The sequence below is a fragment of the Pithys albifrons genome, chromosome 9 (genome assembly GCF_047495875.1).
Source record: "Pithys albifrons albifrons isolate INPA30051 chromosome 9, PitAlb_v1, whole genome shotgun sequence".
Classification (NCBI taxonomy): Eukaryota; Metazoa; Chordata; class Aves; order Passeriformes; family Thamnophilidae; genus Pithys; species Pithys albifrons.
In genome coordinates, this window is record NC_092466.1 from 9,832,049 (window position 1) to 9,838,060 (window position 6,012).

A 6,012-nucleotide genomic window follows, 5' to 3' on the forward strand; every position below is an offset into this window, starting at 1 on the left:
TCTGCAAGCGCACGCGAAACTGCCAACGATGGACCTTGGAAATGAGCATTATTGATAATTCGGAACAGTACACATAATTGATATGGAAAGGGAGTATCATCCTCATTCAGAAACAATTAACTTCCCCCTCCAACACAGCAGTTCAAAGAAGACCCCAGCCTTTTAAATATGAATGAGCAGAACTTCAAAATATGCAACTATTAGCTATTACAATATACACATGGAGTAGGATTTTTTTTAATATTCTTGTAGCTACAGAATTTAAATGTGATGTGGATGCAGATGTTCAGGAGCCCAAGTCATGTGGACTCCAATCAGTTAGAACTGGGGAGGGGAAAACAAGAAGTTCACACTGCTGTCGATTTGTGTTATTTTATTTGAGCCATAGCCTGATATAACCCAAAAGTCCAGTTAATTCTCAGTTCAAGACACACAACTGAGACTTCACAGAACACACAATAATTACCAGCAAACACTCATTGCAAATGGACATCCAAAAAGAAAACCTTTTCCCAAAGCTCAACAACACTGAGGAACTCAACAGACTTGTCTGCAGCAGCCTGATGAAGATTTGTACATTGTTAATTTGATTGCAGAAGGTGCATGTTAAATAGAAAAGAACTGAGTTTGTCACTGTCATCTGAATCCATTCAGTCAGTGCAACAAAGGTATATTTAACTAAAATATGAAACAGACTTGCTAACACCGCATTATTTTCTCAGGCTTACAAAGTTAAAAAAAAAATTAAACTGAATATAAATGACTTTGAGCATTTTTTATGACACCCACAGCCTAAGTGATCCAGATAATGTAATCTAACCATCATTAGAAACCATGAAATTACAATTCCTCCGGGATGGATATTTATCTCTCTGTTACATACAGAAAGGCGATTAATTAGTAGCTCTTTCAGTGTTTAACATTACTGTGTACTGAGGCTGATTAAAATCTAACTATAGAACAGCTATGATAGCTAACACGTAATCTGGGGAAAGTTTAGCTGGGACACAAAGAAGCACCTTAAAAAGAAAACTTGAAAAAATGTACTCTCAGAAGTAGGTAGCTTCAAAGCCAAAACTGAGGCTTCCTTTTAATGTCTATTACACACAGCAATCATGACAATTACTGAGATTTCAGAAACCTCAATATTCAAAACAACTAAACCCACGTCAAATATTTTTCCAAAGTGGTAAAAGTCACAGAATACCCACTAGTTTTTGAGAAATGTGTACAGAACACAGTCATGAAGGGAATCACACAGCACTGTCTTGAGTGGCTTTTTCTGAAGTTTAAATGGGAGGGTGTGCTGGGGCATGTGTGTGTGTGCCCTGTCGGGACAGCACGGCAGGCACATGCTGTGTGGGCTAAATTCATATTTCTGGTGTGATTTCACTGGTTCGTGTGGAATGCATCAAAAATGTGTCAATGTGTGTGCACAGACAGTTTCGTCCAGGATCTCAGGAGAGACAAGAGAACATGGGTAATTTCACTTTGGGAGGAATAAACAGAGGCAACATTAGCAGGTTTGATTCTCGGAGCATTCCTACTGTGAATAAAATTGCTGGAGGAATTTCAGGCAAATGCAGCTGAAAAATGCCAATTCACCAGTCGTTATTTTGAAGATAATTTCTTGCTCTGTTGTCAGTGTTCCTAGATATGGGAACTAACAGGTTTGGGCTGATTGAGAAGGAGGAAGAAGCTTTAAAAACAAATGTGAACAGCACAGCAAAAAGTCCAGGGTAACCCTGGTTATTTAATGTTTTGAAACTATTAGCTGAGACCACAATCAGTATTGGTCATAGATGGCATTTTAGCAAGGGCACACAGAAAGGAATTGGAAGTACTTTTAAACTGTAGTGTAAATAAAGGACAATTTATCGCCCTCACAGCCCCCCAGTTCAGGTCCCAAAGAACTGAGCCACTGATTCCTAATCCTCTCCATTGCATCGAGTATTGTGTAGATGCTGCTCTCTTCTGGCTGCCTATACAAATTTTAATATGCAAAATGTTAATAAAAAGTGAAATAAAAGGCTGAGAATAATCAAAGATGGCCTCAATGTGCCAAGAGCAATGGAGGCACCTCTGAGGCCTTGCTGGGGAGAGGTGACCTACACCCAGACATCTCTTAGTTCTGATCCTACACCACGCTGACCAGGACCTTCTCAAAAATTCCCCTCCTGTCTTCCTCAAGACCTCACTCAGGATGGCCCAAGTTCATATTTGGAGGACAGGGGAAGGCACACTTATTTTTGTGTTGTGGGCACCTGTCAGCTGAGCCCCGTGAGGTAAAGGGGCACAGCTGGTGATGCTGTGGAGGTTGGGCACTTGGTCATTTTGCACTTCCTGACAACCTGAAAATCATCTCAGTTCTGTATTCCTACTAAAACAAGGACAACCGAAATCCAGTGAGAGCCAAGCTGCCAAACCAAGTGTATCAGCAGTCACACCACTCCTGCCCTGGAGAGAGCAGAAGGAGGAGCAAGAGCCCTTTGTATAAGTTGGAGGTAGAAAATCAGAAGTCACCAAAGCAGTGGGATGCAAAAGGGTAGGACATCACTGGGGTCCAAGATGACTGCAAGATAGTTGACTTCTTTCCACTCTCTAGCTCCATGCTGCATAAATGTCCCTGTTGGGCACCTCTGATCACCTTTTCTCAAGCAGATCTAATGGCCATGATGGGTCAATCCTGTGCTTCAGAAGAGGTGCCACACTTACTGCTCCATCCCTCTCATCTGTCCATGTGGTAACATCAAACAACTGTTGTCTGCCTGAGAAAGCTGCTCTGATGGCACCCAGGACCTGTGGGTAATGCAAGTTCAGGCTGTCCAAGTCAGCAGTCCAAGGTGCAGGACAGCTCAGGCACTGCTAAACCATCTCACCCGAGACAGAGGAAATCAACCAACAGAGACCTAAACCCACACTAATTCATCATCCTTCTTAAGGTTCTTCCTAAAAGATAAAATTAATCTCTAACTCAAGGGACAACATCTGGCTATGTCCAATGCCCCTGGAGCCCCACCAATCACACATTGGGACACAAGGCTGGGGCTGAAGCCTTAGGAAGTAAGAAGTGTTGTCCCCGTGAGAGACCAGCTGCTTTTGGTGGCTGGGGAACGTGCATTCTCTGCCATGTTTGTGTGGCACTGGTTTGCTCCTGTTGAGGGAAGGGGAGGAAGTGCAGTCCTCACAGCATCTGCAGGACTCGCAGGGATATCTGCTACAATTCATTAAGTAGTGCTCTAAGAAGTTACAATAATAACATTTCAACAGTTTCCAGAGGGAGTCTCAGAAACTACAGGAAAAGCTGACAAGTTTCAATCCATTTATCAAAGCACTCCAAGACAGATGAAACAGCAGAGCTGCTTAGTGAGGAATGTCTCTCTTTCTGGGTGTCCAGAGCATTTGAGTAAATAAAAAGCTCTTTAAAAATAAGTCAATACAATGGAATCCCTTTTGCCTTTTGCCAGCGCTTGTATTACACTTACACCCAAATGACCCTCCTACCTATAATACTGCAGCATTTACATACACATCAAATGGGTGCTTTTCACTTACATAATACATTTAATCCAAGGATTACAGAGCACACAATATATTAAACATTACAACACCTCGTGAGGTAGGTTAGCATTAATGAAGTTGTGGTGGGTAAACTGAGGCACAGACTAGTTTTAATACTTGTCTGTGCTGCACAGGCAATCAGTGGAAAAGTCATTAAGACGCTGTTCAAACAGTGAAGACAAATATGCACCTACTCGTATGGGTAAAACAGACTAATCCACGTGTTCTAAAGCAACTTTAGCTGCTCGTCCAGAGACACTCGGGTCTTGATTTTCTGAGGGCAGGAGAACAAAAGGCAAATAGGAGAAGATAAAAAGAACAGAAAGCAAATATTTTCTGTTAGAATTTTTTTTCATATACCAAACTGTGTACACAAAACAAAAGGCATCCAAATCTGAAGGATGCTTCAGATGCTGGTCTCCAATAATGTGATTTTCTGAGTAAAGATTTTTCTAGACCTGAAACAGGGGTTTTGTTACTTTTTTGTTCAATAGCGTCAGTTTATATTTAGCTTTCGTATAGCAGAGGGAAAAAAAATCTTTGGTTAAGGTCTTTGAGCCAAGCATCTAGGATGAAATTTTCAAAAGCACTCAACAGTGGCTTTTGAAAATAGAATTAGGCTAGTTGCTGAGACAAGCTTTGAAAGCCACCCCCTACCTCCTTTAGCATTTTAACTGAGCTGATTTCCTCGGTGATGGTACCGTTCCCTGTTTCAGTCTCCCCATCTCATGGCCTTCACCAGTATTGCCAAGACAAGTTGGATTTAAAGACAGGAAAGCGAGCAGGAGACTGGGCAATGCGGCAGCCTGTGGTCATGACCTCCCCAGCACGTCTGCTGCCCCAGAATGGTGTAGCTGGACACAGGGATGCTCCCTGGGTGGCTCCCACTTTGCAGCCAGCCTTTGTTCTCTTTGTGGGAGCACTGGCTAATAGAGGTGTACACCCTTCCCCTGATGGTTAGGTGAGGCTGTAATTACTTCGGTAATAAGGTCTGATTCTTCCGTGCTCTGCACCTCCTCAGCTGGTCAGGAATACTTGTCTAAAGTGGGTGCAAAATGCTACCAGATCAGAAAGATGACATTTTACATCAATGGAAATGACCAGGTGTAAGGAACAAAGGCCTACATAACAATGCTCTCAACTCTGTTGTCCTTTAATTAAGTAGTTCCTCCAGCAATGACACTAATGAGGCCTTGTTTCCTCAGGGTTGGATTCTCTAGTATCTAAATGGGATGTGAGATTTTCCTGGGGAGAGAGGCTTTTATAATTTCTCCCTCGCAGGTAGTGTCCAATTTGGGTGGATGTCATGCTGCAGTCTTTCTCTTGGTGAGGACACCAGTGGGATGTCTCTCCTCTTGGCTGCTGATTTTTCTCAAACCAACAGGAATTTTTGAGAGCTCTGCTTTTCTATTACTTTTGGCTGAATTTGGTCAAAGTCTCAAAATTAGCAGTGGATAGGAAGACAAATTCATCAAGTAAGACAGAGCAAAGGCATAAGTATGTTTCTACTAAGAAGAGAAGGAAAAATATTTTTACTCACGAGCAATTTTTCTAATGCTGTGGTAAACTCATAGGGTATTTTTTTGCTGCTTTGGTAGGCAATGCCTGGCTGCAACTCCTTCAAGCAGTACCCATAAAAGGAGTACATAGAGACAAATACAAGCAGGCAGGGCATGCAGCTCAGGCAAGAGACAATGTTACTTAGCTGGGTACAGAGGAGAACTGGAAAGTTCATTAAATCCACAGAGGCAGATCATGTTCACTGGGGACAGTGCTGACCAGGCAAGGTCATTGGTCTGCACGGAGAGAGCAACTGAACAAAGCAGCAGCAGTAGAAGGTTTTCTTTAGGTTTGGTCCAGGACAGCAGTCACAACATGGCAGCCAGCAGGATGCACGCACCATAACACTGGCAATGCAGGCTTGGCAGCATTACTGACCTCTCTGGCCACAGGACAGCAGGGACAGCCTGCTTTCCTGTACAGAGTTTAATGGCTCAGAACTACTTAGGGCCCTTTAAAATGTGTAGAACTTACACTTTCTAACACTGCTGTCTGGCAGGACAGACATCCAGCTAATGCTTTCACATTGCATGCTCCTGAATGTCCCATTAATGAACAAGCACTGGCCTCATGGGAAACCTGACACTGGCTTGCAGAGTCCACATCCTTCATCAGTTACACCACCACCACCAGCAAGTATCCCTTCTTGTGATAAGGCCAAGGCTAAAAGCACTGATGGAACACCCAGCCTGCACGCCCAGAATTCCAAGATAAATTTGCAGTAGTTGCCTAAAACACCAGAGTGCCTGGATGGTGGAGTGGCACCAACTGTGGATGACACAGCTCTTCACATTTAGCCTACCCCTCAGAATAAGAAGCATTTACAGGTTATGTACAGTTTTTTATAAAATTTTTAGTGCCTGGGATAAAGCAGACTACCCCCAGATCCAC

At 43.0% G+C, this 6,012-nt stretch overlaps 1 protein-coding gene across 2 annotated transcripts in view; it reads right to left on the minus strand.

Annotated features, from left to right (window-relative positions):
• Window positions 1–358: 358 nt before the first annotated feature.
• VTI1A (vesicle transport through interaction with t-SNAREs 1A) overlaps window positions 359–6,012 on the minus strand; it is a 268,014-nt gene continuing 262,360 nt past the window's right edge. For both annotated transcript variants that reach the window (XM_071563691.1, XM_071563692.1), the window contains one exon: window positions 359–6,012. This exon is cut by the window's right edge and continues 5,625 nt beyond it. The gene's annotated coding sequence lies outside the window, so the exon portion shown is untranslated.